This window comes from Xyrauchen texanus, chromosome 12, assembly GCF_025860055.1.
Source record: "Xyrauchen texanus isolate HMW12.3.18 chromosome 12, RBS_HiC_50CHRs, whole genome shotgun sequence".
NCBI classification, from domain to species: domain Eukaryota; kingdom Metazoa; phylum Chordata; class Actinopteri; order Cypriniformes; family Catostomidae; genus Xyrauchen; species Xyrauchen texanus.
The window spans coordinates 12,836,043-12,855,203 of NC_068287.1; the positions used below are offsets into that span (position 1 = coordinate 12,836,043).

The 19,161-nt window shown below is 38.0% G+C and overlaps 1 long non-coding RNA gene across 1 annotated transcript; it reads left to right on the forward strand.

Moving 5' to 3' along the window:
* The first annotated feature begins 4,156 nt into the window (after positions 1-4,156).
* LOC127653437 (uncharacterized) lies at positions 4,157-7,390 on the forward strand. Its single transcript, XR_007971801.1, has 3 exons — positions 4,157-4,294; positions 5,970-6,114; positions 7,317-7,390. It is a non-coding gene; the product is annotated as an uncharacterized LOC127653437 (long non-coding RNA).
* The last annotated feature ends 11,771 nt before the right edge of the window (positions 7,391-19,161 follow it).

Genomic DNA, 19,161 nt, shown 5'->3' on the forward strand with positions numbered 1-19,161 from the left:
TGATACTGCAGAGAACACAAAGAATGGTATATAACCTTGAAAAACAAGTGTATTTCTTCAAAAACAAAAAGTGTTTCTGTTATCAATAGTACACTGATGAGAATCCTTGGTGTGCTGGTATGTATCTTTTCCAAGATACTTTTAATCAGTTATATGAATGGTGTCTTGTTTTAATAAGCTAAATGTATTATAATTTTGCAGCTGGTGTTTTCTTTCAAATAACAATGTGTATGAACAAACAAGGCTGCCCATTGAGAGAATGTGCTGAAAATGCAGGAAAAAGATAAAAAGTATTTGATGGAGACATGGCTGTTTACGCAGATGTTTCTAGGAGTTGATGTACTCTGTCCATGAACTGTAACATGAGGTCAAGTTATGAGAGGCTACCAAAGATATATGTTTCTTTTTCTTTTTAATAGATAGACGAGGGATCTCCCACCAATATTTAATTAACAAAGGACGTAGAACATATTGATGGGAAAGAGACAAGGCAGTGACCTCATGCGTCAGAGACAGTGGGTAACAAGATAACAAAAAAGGTATATAACTGAGAACTTAGAAAAATTAGTCAGAACGGACAGCTGGCCGGTCTCATGTTTGTTGGTGTTCAATAAACTACAACTTTGGCATCTGGAACTCAAGACTCAAGAGTTTTCTTACAACTTAGAGAGATTCATCGCGATATTCCACGACATATCTTTGGCGCCCAACGTGGGGCTGGCATTGAGGTCAAGGGGGCAGAGGTCGCTGGTGGGACGGCTTGCACGAATCGCACAGAAACACCGGCGCCAGAAACTGAGGTAAGCATCTTTGCTTAAGGTGTTTTTGTGTGATCTGTGGTAGCGAGTCCGGTAAGTGGCTTCCCTAAGACTTTTGCCAGTCCGAACATAGAATAATTAGAACTAATTGGCTAAAATAGAGATGAGTTCCAGATTTCAAAGAATTTGGGGTGGGAATGTTATTTAAAGAAGTCGAGAAGCGACTGAATGTTATTTAAAGAAGTCGAGAAGCGACTGAATGTTATTTAAAGAGTCGAGAAGCGATTGAATGTTATTTAAAGAAGTCGAGAAGCGACTGAATGTTATTTAAAGAGTCGAGAAGCGACCAGAAGTTATTAAAAAGTCGAGAAGCGACTAAAAAAAGAGTTGAGAAGCAACTCTGGGCCTGGAGGTGAGTCGAGAAGCGACGACGCGTGAAAATTCCCGGTTAGGTGCATTTATTCAAGGTTTGGCCAAGAAGTGGCAGAGAAAATCCTGTACAGGTGAAAATCCTAACTCGGGTGGTTGAAATTCGCGTAAAATTCCTCCAGGTGTTAGATTTAGTTATTTATTGAAGTGTTTGACGGAACCCGGACTGTGTAGAAAACGAGGAAATGTTGAACTATGTGCATGTTTGAGATAATGAATAATGTGCATGACTAACTATGTTGTTGGTGCATGTGTGCTTACGGTACTAAACGCGCTGTTTTTGTGTTTATTCAAATGCATGATTGCAGTGTTGATGATGTATTGTGTGCAGAGGCAGAATAATACAGAGAATCAGGTGCACTGAGGAGATGCTAAATGAGAGCAAAAGTGGAAATTGAATTGAAACAGTGAATTGAATAAAACAATTGTTGAAAAAGTATAAAGATGCAAAATGGCACCTGCTTCTCTGACATCTCCTTGCCTTGCTCTCGCTCACTGGTCAGCTGAACGGACAGCTCTGTGAGTGAGGGGAAGGGGAGATTAAGAAGACAAAAAATAGAATAATTGGGAAAAAGATAAAGAAAAGGCAAAATGTTTTCCATTGCAGTGAACAAGACTAGAGAAAAATGCAGAGACAAGGGAGTTTTGTAAAGTCTGGAGATCAACGCAGATCTGAAGAGTGGGAGAGAGAATTGGAGAATACACTGATAGAGTCAAAAGGGGATCAGTGATCATTTTTGGAAAGAATCAGAGTATATATATTATACAGGGCAGGGGAGGAAGTTAACTAAGAGAGAAAAAAAAAAGAAAAAAAAAGAAAAAAAGGAACTGGTGAAGGGTCTGATTAAATAGTAAACTTAGCGGAGACCTTACAAGAATGGCTGTTTGTTGAATGGAAAGAAATTGCAGCAGGTAACATTTCTCTCTCATACAGTACGCTAGAGACTGAGTGCTGTGAAGATCTGTAGGGGAGGGGCTGCTAGAGCGAGAAATGGGAGCTGTAAGGGGAGGGCTGTGAGCATGCACAGAAACAGAGAGACTTTTTTTTCCTTGTCTCAGTTTTCCTCATGAAACAGAAATCATAATGTGGAAATAAGCTGTTACTGAATTTGAGAGGAGACTAACTGAGAGGAGAAAATAAATAGAATTAAAAAGATTAATAATAAAAACACAGGGAATTAGTGATCATTTCTGGAGTTATGAACAAATTAAATAAAGTCCAACATTTAAAGGTGATTTTTAATAGAGAAAGGAGAATTAGCACCCATGTAGAAATTGTCTTGAACAGAGACCCAAAATGGGTGTGACAGCTGTGGGTGGAATATAAAAATAATTAACAGATATAGCAATCAACCGCTGTAATTAATGAGTGTTTTTTATGGAAATAAAAGTGAGAGAGGCATAATAAGAGGAGAGCAAAAGGAGGGGCAGAAGTAATAGGTTTGTATTAGTATAGTATTTTTTGAGAGCTCTGTGTTTATAAAGGCCTTGTGTTTGTAAAAGTGTGAAATGTTCTTTGTTTGTGAGAGATTGTGTGTCTGTGTGTGAAATTATGGGAAGTATCACTGAAGTGTGATTGCGTATGGATGTGTATATGAGCCCTATAAATAAAGGGACACAGAGTGTATGTTGTATGAGCCCTATAAATATCCATCCAGATAGAGAGGTTGATCATTTGCTGCATAACTAATTAGGAGTATGTATGAAATTTACATAAAAGAAAATCTATTTAGACTATTTTCATCAATATAAGAGGCAGAAGAGATCTGATGATTAAAAACAAAGAGGGCACTTAATAAATATTATGATTGTAGAATGAAAACCAATGATAAAAATTATATTTGTATGTCTGTGTAAATGTGTGTATGTATATGTATGTATGTATGTATGTATAAGGATAAATATAATAAAGTATAAACAAACAAATAGCTGTAAAACAAAAATGTGCATGAAATCAAAAAGTTAACCCTTAGTGGACTGGACAATGTTTATTCTTGGGCTGTTCTTTTCATGCCATGAATGAAGCCTGATGTAAGATTAACTAAACTGAGAGGGAGCAGCTGTTGAATGGACATGTGTCAGATCATAACTCTTTTCATATCAAAGTGATGAGTAAGAATATTTAGATTATAAAAAGTGATCACTTTAAAGCGATTGAATTGCATTTGGGAAATCACATTATCTGGACAAACAATAAAGCTTTGAGTCAAGTGTATTGCATTAAACTAAAGTCAAATAAGTCATTGGATTTTAAACCAAGGTTGTATTTAAGATAAGTGTTGTTATATTAAAGCAAATGGCAAAAGAGGACCAAAGATATGATAAAATAAGAAAACTATATTTTGTATCTTATGCAGTAAACCTTAAATGTGAAAACTTCACATTCGTGTGTCCGTTTTATGTTCTGTCTGGTCCAGTTTTTGAGAGAATACTATTTTAACATTATTAAATTAAACACAAGAAAGTTGTTTTTGATTTTTCTATGATTTTAAAAATGTCTGGAGAACAATTTAAATGTGAGTGCAGCGTTGCTGGTGTAAACTTTATCAACCAACAAAAGATAGGCAGAGATTTTTTATTTTTGTTAGGGACTGTCTGATGAGGGCATTGAGGATGACTTTGAGGGGAAACAGGCCTCTCTTGATGTCTTCAGACAGACAGAAAGGGTAGATATTTTGTTTTTATTTTATTTATTTTTTGTTTGGTATACACAGAATAGGTCTTGGTTGATCATGGGTACACTGAGAAGCTGCATTTGAGACTAAAATTAAAGGAACATAAATTTAAGAATGATTTGGATCATTTAAACATTGGTCTTGGGGGCGGGTGAAGCCCATGGAGAAAGGTTAAGATTAAATTAAACATCATAACTTCCTCATATATGAATGTTAATAAGTTCATATTCATGTGTCTATTCTGTGTTTCATTTGTTATTATTATGTGTGTTGTTTCACTAACTCATTCTGGAACTAGTTTCTCACCATTGCAGACGGCTGAGAAAGATGATTTTATAGAAGTTACTAATGCTGCAGGAGGAAATCCGGAGACAAAGAAGACTGAAAATGATGTGACTGATCTGATATATCCTCCTGCGCTCATTACTGCTGGTAATCATTATTGATGTGCCATTTATAATGTGGATTCAAATTTCTCTGGAAAAGTTTATTTCAGTCCTATACGATCACTTTATGATTTTCCAGAATGCCATCAATGGGGTTCAATGCCGTGTCTAAATTGTTCTGAGGGTCTAAATTTAAATCCAGCAGCTAACCACTGATTTATTGATTTGAAGAGTAAATATTACAAACATATGGCAAAGTTATAGAGTTACCTATTGGATTGGTTACTCCCCCAAATTTTCCAGAGAGTACCCTCATAATAAAGAAAAGAAAAAAAAAAAGGAGGTTAGTGTGTGCTATAAAGTGCTGATTGAGTGTCTATTTCTATTACTACTATTTTAGTTTGCCATAGTTAATACATGAAAGTGTAATTTTAGAGGTATAATAATGATAACTGTTGAATGATGATGAAACATTTGGATAAAAAAAATAAATAAAATAATGTAAGAGTCATGAGAAATTAAAAGTACGTAGTGTATCTTACTGAGCAATTATTTCAAAACACAAGAAAAGAGATATGTTTTTAGATATGTTTGTCTTTAAGACTTTATTCTGTTTAATCTTTTACTTTTCTGTTAGTTTAAAAACTTGATTTATATTATTTTATTAGATAGAATGGAAGTTCCTTCACCTGAGAAAGTGTAAGAAATGGAGAAAGTAGTAATAATAAATTATTACTTAATAATAAAAAAGGGATTATAATATATTAATAATAATAATAATAATATAGGTGTTGTAAATGTAAAGCTCTGCATGAATAAGAAGGCTAGAATAAGTTGAATTGATTATATAGAGAATATCGAAAAAGACATTGTGTTCTGTTTTATTAAAGTTTAGAAGGTTATTTGTATGTTGTTTGAATGAAGAAAGTAAGTTGAGAGTATTTTTTTTGTTTGTTTGTTTGTTTTTAAATGGCGTGAGATGAGAAAGTTTGAAAGCAGTTAATATAATCAGTTATTATAAATATCACTATTTTTACTGTTGAAGAATAAATTAAATATATTATTGTGAGATTGTAAAATGAAAAAAAAAAAAAGAAATAGCTGTAATGAGATTAGAAACAGTGTGAGGGAGAGGAATGCCCCCCCTTTCTCACTCTCAGTCTAAAATTGATAAGTGTCTGCTTGAAACAGAAACACAAGAGCAGATTTTGAAGAAATACCTATAAGTTGTTTTATTTTATTTTGATTTTATTTTTATATGTAAAATTATGTGCCTTGACAATAATGTTAGATAGAGTGAAATGAAGGAGTTCAAACAGCTGTCCTCATCAATGATTAAAGATTTTATGTATTCAGAGGGCAATCTAAAGTTAAGGGTTTATACTGAAGACAACAGATTAAGTTGAAAATTCATCTAAATGAATAAATGTAGGTTCAAAAACTATCTAGAGACTATTATTGAATTAAGGTGATGTTTTTAAATTAAGCTCCCTAGAAGCTTGAGAGGCTCTGATCTGATGTTAGTCCCCACCATGATACATAGTTTTGTGTAACATTTGCTAAAGTAGCAGAAATAAAACCTGAATGGAAATTAATTATAATGAGTTCAATTTTAGCATATTTTACTTTTACTTTGGACAATTTTAATAGACTGATGAATTTTTAATAATGCTTTTTTTTTTTTTAATTTAACCATGTTTTGAATTGTCTCCATATTTAAGCATTTGTAGATGTTCCATTGGCTGTGTCGGTTCTCTGGTGATACTCCCTGAAAAAGAAAATATCTGTTTACTGATACCAAATTATTACGGATTGAGGACTGACCAGTATCAAGACCAGGGGCAAGAGGTGATGACCCAATGACGGGTAAGACTTGACAATGGCGTCACCGCCCAAGAAGGTTTGAAAGGGTTTTAAGGGGTGGATAAATGCTGCATTTTAATAACCGCTTTACTAAAATAACTTATCACAGTGTTAAATACCAAGCATTCTGTCACTGTGTTGTCAGGGGATCATACCCTGTGTAGAGGATTATTTATAGATTGGTTTTGGGGGTAAAGTTTTGAGAACCGTTGCAGACAAAGGAGTGCCTGACTTATTATAGAAGTATTAAACAAACATGAGAATGTTTGTATGATAATGAATTTAGACTGGAAGATGATTTATTACTTTTACTTATGCTTTAATTGAACTCATGTACATTGTAAAAGTAATGAAGAATGGAAAAGATACATGGTGGTGACTAAAGATTAAGATTGCTTGTCTTGTTTGTTTGTAACAATATAAATGGAATTAATTAAGAAATAGGGTGCAGGGTTGGCTACAATTGGTATAATAATTGAAAAAACGATTCTTGAGAGGGGAATAATATTATATTGTGTGTTACCATTGATTAAATAATTATGTAAAAAAAACCAGATGAAGTACTGATCAATGTAAATGGCCCAATGCAACAGAAAGACCAAACTGGGAGGAAATTGATTACTCGAATGATATGTTATATATTTGATAATTCTTTTATTGATTTAATATTCTGAATTACTCTGATATAGTCTGAAACTATGAAAAACAGCTTAGCTTGCAGGGAAAATTAATTAATGTGATACAGACATTGAGAGTCCTTGGGAAACAGGAGGAAATGGAATGTATGTGATAAGTGAATGAGTAGGGAGTTTTAAGATAAGGAACACCTGTGGTAGTTTACCTCCTCTGTGGAGAATTATAGCCTTTTTGTGAATTACCCTTTCTGTGAATGACCATGAAAAATGTTGTGTATAGATAATAAAGGGATGATCTAATGTTTTTAATTGGAACAAAGTCAGGCTATGCCTGGCTCCTGCCTGGAGGAGGCAGAGGACCCATGTGTTATTTAGTGCTAGAAATGAGATGCAACAAATGTGTGTGTAGCAAATGACTCTAATAAGGGAAATCATTTAATATATTAATCAAATGAATGCAGAAAGTAATGATTGTTAGTTAATATAAAACATGTAACCATATGAGGTGATTACAGTGTTCTTTATGCATATAAAATGAAATAGTCATGCTGGTGCCATCATTGAAGCAAGTTAGGACAGGATGACCCGCTGAAGGAGAGAAGGTGGAAAACAATTGCGGCCTACAATACCAATGAATAAGAAAGACCTAATAATATGGATGTTATTACTGACATACTTGGGACAAGTGTTGCCCCCAATGACGGGGCCTACCAGAGAAACGTCCCAAGAAGGACCAGGATCACCAGATGAACAATTCTAAGTAAGCATACTGCAGAGTGGGTTCCCTACAATCAGCCTTGGGGATCTTGGATGGCCTTTCCAATGAAGCTGACCTAAAACGAAATACTCCAGAATGTGAATTAAGAAAGTACAGAGCACTTGACGGACTGTATTGAAGAAACTATGAATATGGACTTCCCAACGATGAATACGAGGCAAGATTCAGACAAAGAAGAGCAGCAAGCACAAAAACAAGAACCCGAGGAAGAAGAAGATCAGCAGGAAACGGCTACAGAATCTGAAGAAAGTGCAGAGGAGATAGAACAACGACAAACGAACATAGGGGAAGAGCACACTGAGGAAGAGGCAGAAGGACTTGCCGCAGTAGAGCAGGAAAGCATAGAAAGTGAGACGGAAGTACATATCACAGAAGAACAGGACCAAGAAGGTGAAGAAGGAGAAAGACAAGAAGAAAGTGATCGTCCTGCTGAAACAGATTCAGAAGCAACTGAAGGAAATGAAACAGGCCAACAAGCGCAGTTGTTCGAGGAAGAGTTGTGGCACATGGAGAAAGAATGGAAGCTCAAGGAGGTACTAGTGTTAATGATGCTGTTACTAACATATTTGGGACAGGTATTGCCTCCTATACAGGGCCTACCGGACAGGCGATCAAGGAAGGCCCAGACTCTCCAGGTGAAGGACTGTCACAACGACTATGGTATGATGAATTTCCTACAATTGACATCTCAGACCTTCAATATTATTCCCCGAATGAGCAGAGACTAGATAACATAGCACCAGAAATCAGAAAGAAGCTGAACGCCTGGATCACTAAACAAAGGTGAACCCGAAAAGCAGAGAATCTGGATAAGCAATCTGGCTAAGCAGAACAAACCGAAGAATCGGCCTCAAAAGACACCTGTCAAAATAATCACCCAAAGACTGAAAAAGCAAATAAATTTAGAAAATGATATGGAACCCATAGAGTCAGCAGGAACAGAGGAACTATTACAATATGCAAATCAAAATGACTGGTATAAATGGGCCAGCTAAGCAAGCAAAAATGACAAACTGTGTAATGTGCTCGCCCACTCCATTGAAAAAATTTGTAGTAGTCCCAAATCAGTATGATTATAAGCATTGCGCTGAGTATTATGCCAAAAATTGTGGTAAAACAGGGAGAACAGTGTTCTGCCCAACAGGATGTTTAGCATTATTGGGTCATCCGGAATATGATAAATATAATAAGATGATATGGTGGGGAGATGAAGGCAGAAAATTAGACAAATACGTGTGGATAATGAGAAAAAAGAAAGCTCATTATCATATAAATAAATCGTCAACTGGAGTATGAATGCTTTAACAAAACTAAAGAATGTAGGACAATTTAAGGGTAATTGTGCAGTAATATGGCATATAGATGATGAAATGTTTTTTAATAATAATGCGATTAGGTTTAGATTTAGATTGCTGTACATACATACCAAATAATATATCGCCAGAAGGACCTTTTACCCAGGCGATGAGGAAACTGCATGACCTGAGAAAGGAAGTTAAATCTAATGCAGGGAGAGATTAGCTGTTTGGACAATGGTTTGATGACCTTTTTTGGGTCATGGAAGATTGGGCTAATGAAAATAGGTATAATGTTAGTAATAGGCTTGACCCTATTTGCTTTATTGTTTTGTTGTATTATACCCATTCTGAGATCAATAATGACTAGAACCGTAGCTAGAACCGTGGCTAAACAAATGGTAACTGTTTCAATGCTACCACCGGGGACAGGGCTAGAATCTAGATATTGTACCATTGGGCCAGGATTGGATGAACTTGATGAGATTTACTGAGAAGCAATCAAGAAAATAACAATGTAAGGGGAATTTTATTTTTGAACACTTTTCTCATGTTTTTGATAGTAAGAGAGACAGCAAGACTATTGTACTTTCATTTTACATAACAAAATAGGTAGCAACTCAAGAAAGGAGTTAGAGGGTGTTTTGTTTGTTATTTTTAACATGTTCCCCTATTACTCTCAATGTAACCAATTACTTATTACTTATAATGATTGATGAAGTATATCTTTAGTACAATGTATCTAATCAAATAGAAGTAGTATTACTGATGATTATGTTTAAGCATAATATAACTATGAAGTAATTGCCAAGAGAAGACATGTGAGGGAGACATTTGAAGAAAGGAGCGACGAGCACCTCAGTGCTTGGCTGCAAGAGCAAATAGACTCAACTGGTGGTTTAAAAACCCGCTGTCTGCTCCAACACATCACCAGATAGCGCTCAGGCTACCGGAATTGTCTGTGAGTTCTTCTGGCAACGAAGGATGAATATTACTATGTTACTTTTTCTAGTGTTTTGTTAAACATATATATGTATACCTTCTACTTAATGGATAATCAATTGTACTCTACATCACGCAAGGCTTCACAGTTGCATGCACATGCTTATTACAAATGAGTTGATTTCTGTTTCCCACCCCCAGGAACAGTGATAGCTAGAGGACTGGGATCTTTTACTCCTTCCTAGCCAAGTGTGGATGGAGATGTTTGGTCCCAAGTCCTGCAGAGTGCAGCCCCATAAAGATGGCATTGGATAGTGGACTGAGTGGCCTACTTTGGCTACATGATGATATGGGACAGGCTGGCTTGTGTGACTGCACTCTGGTTTGAGGGAAATAGAGTGTGAGACTTTTTTAAGTCTCAGAGGTGGGAATATATAGTATATTTTAATATTCTAGTATGTTTTTATATATCATTCAATATTTTAGTATGTTTTTATATATCAAAATACTTATATGAGTTTCCAGGCCTTTGAGTGAGCCAGGAGAGAGCATATGAGGTTACTAAAAGTGTTGATACTGCAGAGAACACAAAGAATGGTATATAACCTTGAAAAACAAGTGTATTTCTTCAAAAACAAAAAGTGTTTCTGTTATCAATAGTACACTGATGAGAATCCTTGGTGTGCTGGTATGTATCTTTTCAAAGATACTTTTAATCAGTTATATGAATGGTGTCTTGTTTTAATAAGCTAAATATATTATAATTTTGCAGCTGGTGTTTTCTTTCAAATAACAATGTGTATGAACAAACAAGGCTGCCCATTGAGAGAATGTGCTGAAAATGCAGGAAAAAGATAAAAAGTATTTGATGGAGACATGGCTGTTTACGCAGATGTTTCTAGGAGTTGATGTACTCTGTCCATGAACTGTAACATGAGGTCAAGTTATGAGAGGCTACCAAAGATATATGTTTCTTTTTCTTTTTAATAGATAGACGAGGGATCTCCCACCAATATTTAATTAACAAAGGACGTAGAACATATTGGTGGGAAAGAGACAAGGCAGTGACCTCATGCGTCAGAGACAGTGGGTAACAAGATAACAAAAAAGGTATATAACTGAGAACTTAGAAAAATTAGTCAGAACGGACAGCTGGCCGGTCTCATGTTTGTTGGTGTTCAATAAACTACAACTTTGGCATCTGGAACTCAAGACTCAAGAGTTTTTTAACAACTTAGAGAGATTCATCGCGATATTCCACGACAGTAGCAGTTAAACTTCCCGGTTCACACTCTGTACCACCAAACCATAATTCTTCTTCATCTTCTTGTGTTGTTTAATGGTGGTTGACAAGCCAACATATGGTGTATTACCGCCACCAACTGGACTGTTGTGTGAAGCATTAATAAGAAGGGGGGGAAAAAAACGTTATATAATGTTTATTAAATCCTGTTCCCTTCTGTCACTCACTCGACATTGTGTCAAATTAAGTGACTCAATTGGTCTTCCTGGGACACCAAATGTACCTCTGAACCTGAGAAAATGCCAATGTCAAGTTGGTAGAAATAATTTGCATGCCCCGCCCGGGACATATGGGTATAAATTGAAGTGGGGCAGCGAGTGACAGTACGAATTTTTCTATGGAGCCAAATTTTTCTTTTCTCCCCACGAACCAGCCGTCCTCCAGCACGCTTGTTTGCTTCTGTCTGAGCTAGGGATGAGTGCTGCTCACCTTGCGGCCAGCCGGCATTCTCCCTTTAGCCCCCAGAATTGGATGACGACATTGCCGCTGCATCAGAGAGCTTCACATCGGATTTTCAACCCTTGGACAGACCTCTGCTTTCTGTGGACTGGAGTCCCCTTGCAGCAGGTGTCCAGATGTGATGTAGTGACCACAGACTCCTCTTGACAGGGTTGGGGCGCCGATGGGCATGCCGCTGCTGGCCTCTGGACAGGACCCCGGCAGCGTTGGCACATCAACTGCCAAGAGTTGTTGGCTGTATCTCTTGCCCTATGGAGGTTTGTCCCACTAATCTGGGGCAAGCACTTCTTGATCCGTTCAGAGGCACCGTGATGGTAGCATACATATATCGCCAAGGCAGCGTGCGCTCTCGTCATATGTCACAACTCGCCCGCCATCTCCTCCTTTGGAGTCAGCCATGACTCAGGTCGCTGCACGCCACTCACATCCCTGACAACCACAACATGACGGCAGACACACTGTCGTGGCAGGTTTCGCCCAGTGGAGAGTGGAGGCTCCACCCCCAGGTGGTCCAGCTGATTTGGGACCAATTCGGCAAGGCACAGATAGACCTCTTTGCCTCCCAAGACAACTCCCACTGCCCGCTCTGGTACTCCCTGACAGGAGCTCCTCTTGGGACAGACACACTGGCACACAGCTGGCCCCAGGAGCTGCGCAAGTATGCATTTCCCCAAGTGAGCCTTCTTGCACCGGTGCTGTGCAAGATCAGGGAATATGAGGAACAGGTCATCCTAGGGGCCCCTTAATGGCCCACCCGGGCCTGGTTCTCGGATCTTACGCTACTCGTGACAGCACCTCCCTGGAAAATTCCCCTGAGGAAGGACCTTCTTTCTCAGGGACGGGGCACTCTCTGGCACCCGCACCCAGACCTCTGGAACCTCAACGTCTGGCCACCGGACTGGATGCGGAAGATTTAGTGGATCTACCACCTGCAGACGTAGACATGATCAACCAAGCCAGAGCTCCCTCCACCAGGCAACTTTACACCCTGAAGTGGTGCTTGTTCACGAATTGGTGTTCTTCTCGAGCCGAAGACCAGCAGAGGTGCGCAGTTTGGTCTGTGCTTTTATTCCTGCAGAGAGTCTGGAGGGGAGGATGTCCCCCTCCACCTTGAAGCTGTATGTAACTGCTATCGCAGCCCACCACGACGCAGTAGATGGCAAGTCCCTAGGTAAGCACGACCTGATTATCAGGTTCCTGAAAGGTGCCCGGAGACTGAACCCTCCCCGGCCTAGCCTGTTCCCCTCCTGGGATCTCTCTGTGGTCCTCTCAGGCTTTCAGAGACTCCCCTTCGAGCCGCTTGATTCAGTTGAGCTCAAGGCCCTCTCCCTGAAGACGGCCCTCCTGATCACATTAGCCTCCATCAAGAGGGTTGGGGACCTGCATGCGTTCTCTGTCAGCAACACCTGCCTGGAGTTTGGTCTGGCACATTCTCACATTATCCTGAGGCCATGACTGGGCTACGTGCCCAAGGTTCCTACAACCCCCTTCAGGGACCAGGTTGTGAGCCTACAAGCAAGCTGCCCTGGGAGGAGGCAGACCCAGCCTTCTCATTGCTGTGTCCGGTACATGATTTTCATATATATTTGGACCACAAGCAGAGCTCTAGATGTTCTGAGCAGCTCTTTGTCTGCTTCGGCAGATGGCAGAAAGGGAACACCGTCTCCAAACAGAGGTTAGCTCACTGGGTCGTTGATGCTATTTCCTTAGCTTATAACACCCAGGCCGTGCACGCCCCCTTGACATCTGTAGAGCAGCGGGCTGGGCAACACCCAATACCTTTGCCAGATTTTACAATCTCAGGGTTGAATCGGTCTCGTCCTGTGTATTGTCAGGTCCAACCCGGTAGAACTCGGTAACATAGCACAACCAACCGGGTGTTCCGTTTGCACCCAACACCCTTCACCAAGTTGATACAGTGCGCCTTCTATCACTGGATGTTCTCCTCCTTAGCCTTCTGGCCTGCGAATTCAGCGGAGCAATTCACATGTGCTCTGTACTGGGTCAGGCTCCACAGGTTTCACATGTGCTCTGTACTGGGTCAGGCTCCACAGGTTTAGTTCCTTTTTCAAGAAAACTCCCCGTGATGTATTTCCTGTGGTACGGTCCCCCTGTCGGCGAACCTGCATTTCCCTTGGGCAGCCCCGCTGTCCCAGTCGCCATGCTTGTAGAGTTCCCCCTCATTAGGCTGGACCTACCACCGTGCCATTTCCCACATACGGCTTCACAACCCTCATGGTGTATTTACCACATCTTACCTCCCCCTAGACTGGGCAGGATGTGGCCTCCGCAGGGTCTTTTCCCCCTGAAAGAATAGGACCATGAAAGACCACCTTCCCAGACACATTTCATAGCGTTATGATAACCACAGCCGCTTTCATGTCCTATGTGAGAGACATAGTGAGAGAAAAGGTGCGGCTGACAGGCTTGCTCCCATGCTAGTCATGTAGCGCCTGTTCCCCCCCTCATGGGGGCGGGGAACCTAAGGTCTGTATGTGACACATCTTTGGGGGCGTTGCGGAGGGCTACATGCAGCTGACACAGTTTCCTCTAGCACGCAGTAACCTGCTTGCACCTGTCTCGGCAGTTCACGTAACATGGTCATTGCATGCCGTTTTTATATGGGACCCCTTGTGTCACTCCATTCGACACAACGTCAAGTGAGTGACAGAAGGGGAACGTCATGTTACTGTTGTAACCTCCGTTTCCCAAGGGAAGGAACGAGATGTTGTGTCCCTCCTGCCACAACACTAGACCTACCACTGTAAACGGCCGTACCTTATTTTTGGCTCCTCAATGCAAAATCCTGACTGGCACTCACTGCCCCGCTTCCCTTTATACCCGTATGTCTGGGGCGGGGCATGCAAATTCTGTCTGCCAACTTGACATTGGCCTTTTCTCAGGTTCAGAGGTACATTTGGTGTCCCAGGAAGACCCCTTGTGTCACTTCATTCGACACACCGTCTCGTTCCATCCCTCGGGGAATGGAGGTTACAACAGTAACCATGACGTTTTCCAACCCTGTTTTCCTGTGACAATTAAGTATTTCTCTTTGTATTTTTCACTGTCCTGAGGCACAATTCAATAGGTTTGGTAAGGTGAAATTGATTGAATCTATATTTCTCAATTTATTTAATAACTCCTCTCTTTCCCTTGTAAACATTACACAATGTAATAATACATGTTCAACAGTTTCTGCTTCACCACATGTCAAGCATAAACCTGTTTTATGTTTCCCTATTTTGAACAATGAATGATTTAAGCCAGAATGTCCTATTCAGAGCCGAGTGATAATTGTATATTCTCTCCTATTATTGAGACCTATTCTCACTTTTCCAACTTGTTTTGGATATTGTATAGGTGTCTTTCCTTTTCTTCCTTGTCCCACATTTCTTGTCCACTTTATATTCAGAAGTTCTCTACGCCTTCCTTTTACCTCTTCTTTACTCAGTGGTATATGAACTTCAACATCCATATGATCCATTGCCTGTTTAGCCAGTTTGTCCACTATTTCATTTCCTTGTACTCCCATATGTGCTGGTACCAAAATAAATCTCAGGACCATCCCCAGTTTCTGAATTCTAAGCAGATGTGTAAGAATATCATATACTAAATCAAGTTTTGATTCAGACTGCCCATTTAATAAGCTACTTAAAGCTGATTGAGAGTCTGAACAGATAATAACCCTCATTGACAGTACTTCCTCCACCCATTGCATAGCTAATACAATTGCTATTAGTTCTGTTGTAAAAACTGATATATAATTAATTTTGAATGCTTCTTATTTTATTATTCCCACACTCCCAGCACTCTTTTAGTATTTCCTTAACTGGGTGTGTCTCAGAATGTCCTTCTCTGTTTCTTCTTCTTCTTTTGTTTATTGGCGCGTTGCATTCTTAGTGCATATCGCCACCTACCTTTGCTGTTATGCAGTCATGATTTCTTTTAATCAGGTTTTCCTTATTATTATTATTATTTCCTTTAATTCTTTCTCACATAATCATCCTTATTTATTTGATGCTCCATCTCATTCCATCTCCCATAGTCCGCTTGGCGCTGCGTGTTCAGCTCCTCCAAACTGGACTATAAAATCTGGGACAAAACAGACCATCCTTATTCTAAACTAAATCCTTTCACTTAATCCAGAATTATATATGTATTTCATTAATATTCTATATCCTTCTCTATCCTTATTAAACTCATAACCTAACAAATATGATAAATCCCTATTAACCTTCCCTCTTTCATTTAAATATGATATCAATTCCTTCCTTTCCTCCTCATACCTTTTACAATCATATATCACATGCTCCACTGACTCTTTCTCCCCACAATTCTCACATAAGCCTGACTCATGAACTCCAATTATAAAGAGCGATGCATTCAATCTTGAATGACCAAGTCTCATCCTAGTCATAATGACCTCTTCTTTCCTATTTCTACCATTTATGCTTTTCTTAGTATCTACCATTTTTTAATATTATATAAGTATCGTCCCTTAATATCTGTATTCCACTTTTCCTGCCACTCTTTAATAATATTTTCCTTAATAATAGATTTAACTTCACTTTTACTTAATGGAACATTAAAATCTATTTCTTCCTTTTTAAAGCATTTTTTGCTAACTCATCAGCATACTCATTACCAGCTACTCCTACATGCGCTGGCACCCAACAGAATCCAACTTCTACTCCTTTCCTTTGTATTCGCCATATTAATGAAAATATTTCAGCACATCAAATCTTCTCTAGAAGTACAATTAGTAAGTAGTGATGTTAAGACAGAAGCAGAATCAGAGCATATCACTATTCTGTCAGGCCTAACCTCCTCTACCCATGTTAGTCCTATTATAATAGCGACCATTTCAACAGTATAAATTGACAATCTAGAAGTTAATCGTTTAGATATTGATATTCTGAACTCTGGAATATACACTCCTATTCCTGTAATCCCTGTTCTTGGATCTTTAGATCCATCAGTATAAATGTTCATACTTGCATAAAATCTTTCCTTAATGTACTTATTAACTTGAGACTTAATTATACCCATTTCCTCCCATTCCCATTTCTTATCTAATATTCCTAAATCAATTTTAACCTCAGGAATAATCCAGTTCGAACCTCTCCCCATACAGGTGACACACTACACTCAATATTTGCAATCTGATATTTCTCTGTTAACTGATTTATCTTCCATCCATATCCTCTCTCAATTCTACTTAAATATTCCCAACAATTATTTAAAACATCTTTAGCTATATTTCCTCCAGTGTAACTCATTAAAGATGTCCATAATACCAAAGACAGTTTCTCTCTCCTTAAATTCAATGGCATTTCATTCGCTTCTACTAATAATGCATTGACTGGAGTAGTTTTAATTGCTCCTAAACATATTCTAAGGGCTCTATATTGAATTCTATCTAGGCTTTTTAAAAGTGATTCTGAAGCTGCCCCATAAATTATGCATCCATAATCAATAGAAGATCTGATCAAGGCTTGATATATTGTTAGCATTGAGTCTCTTTCTGCTCCCCATTCTTTCCCAGCTATTGCCCTCATCACATTTAAAATCCTCCTGCATTTTTTATCAACTTCCTCAATATGTTTTTTCCAAGTGTATCTCCCATCTAACCACATTCCTAAATATTTAAATGTTTTAACTTGTTCTAAAGGTTTCCCATACAATAGTAATTCATTATCCTTAAAATCTTTTTTTCTACTGAATATCATATAACATGATTTACTAGTTGACATTTTAAAACTCCATTCTATACTCCATTCTTCCACCTTTTTAATAGCTGTTTGCATACCTGACATCACTTGTTTGAAATTTCTTCCTCTCTTCCAAATAGCCCCATCATCAGCATACAGTGCACATCCCACACCATATCCTAAATTGTCAAAAATATCATTAATCATGATATTAAAAAGAATTGGACTTACAACACTCCCTTGAGGAATACCATTTTCTGCTTTATAAATTAAAGATTGACACCCTCCCACTTGAACTACAAATGTTCTTTCAAACAGAAATTGAGATAACCAATTATACATATTCCCATCTATTCCTATCCTTGAAGCTTTAATTAACAACCCTTCTCTCCATACCGTGTCATACGCTTTTTCTATATCAAAATACACTACTGCCATAATCTCTTTCATAGCTATTGTCTTCTCTACTTCATTACTGACCTTGATTAATGCATCCATGGTTGATCTTTTACCTCTAAATCCACATTGATACTTACTTAATTTACCCTTTTCTCTAGATCATATGTTAGTCTATGAACTATAATCTTTTCCATTAATTTACATAAATTTGAAGTCAGAGCAATTGGACGATAACTTCCTGGGTTAGCTGAGATTTTTCCTGGCTTTAAAATTGGAATTACTACAGCTTTCTTCCATATTTTTGGAATAATTCCTTCCATCCATATTTTATTATATAGCTCAAGAATCTTTAATAATATATTATCTGACAGATGCTTTATCATATTATAGCTTACTCTATCAACCCCAGGAGTAGTATTGACACATTTATGTAAAGCTACTTTCAATTCTGTAAGTGAAAACTCTACATCCATACAGCTTTTATTGCTATTTCTTTTCTTCATTATATCAGGATTTTTGTCTAAAATTTCCTTTCTCCTTATCTCATATTCTTCTCCCAAATCTATTCTATGTGCACTTTCTAATACCTTACCTAACATGTTTGCTTTATCTATATCTATTACTGCAACTTTGCCTTCTTCAATTAAAACTGGTATTAGAGTAGACTTCCTTCCTTTCCCACTCATATTCCTTAACATATTCCATATTTTATCCAAAGGAGTATCTTTTCCTATGGTAGAACAAAATTCTCTCCATCCTTCTTTCTTCGCATTCTTAATTATTCTTCTTGTTTTAGCTCTTGCTTTCTTATATTCCAACAAATTACTCATATTCATATTTTCCCTGAGATGTTTAAATGCCTTATTTCTTTCTTTAATTGCATTACTGCACTCTTCCTTCCACCATGGAATATTTTTGTTTTTCTGACCTGTCCTTCTTTGAGGTATATATAATGTTGCAGCTTCCATTATTATATTTGTAATTGAATCACAAAATGTTTCTACTGAATCTTTTACCACTAAATCTTTATTTTCTTCACAATGCTTACTAAAAGAATTCCAATCTGCCTTCTCATACAACCATTTCTTTTGTAGAACACATTCTGGATTATTATCAATATTTATTTTACAAATAATTGGAAAATGATCACTTCCAATTGTGTTCTCGCTATTTACTTTCCACTCACATAGGTCAGCCATACCATTTGATATTAGTGTTAGATCTATACTTGAAACCGTATTTTCTGCTACATTATACCTAGTACCTTCTCCTGTATTTAAACATACTAGTGATCTGTCATCCATGAGCTGTTCTATTACTTCCCCATTATAATCTATATTTGAGCTCCCCATAGACAATTATGAGCATTGAAATCACCACACCATAATTCCTTTGTCTCTTTCTTAATCTTATCAAACAACTTAATAGAAATCTTCTTACATGGATTATAAAAATTATATATTACAACTGATTCTTCTCTAAAATATATTTCAACCACAACACATTCCATATCCTTGACCTCACTTAA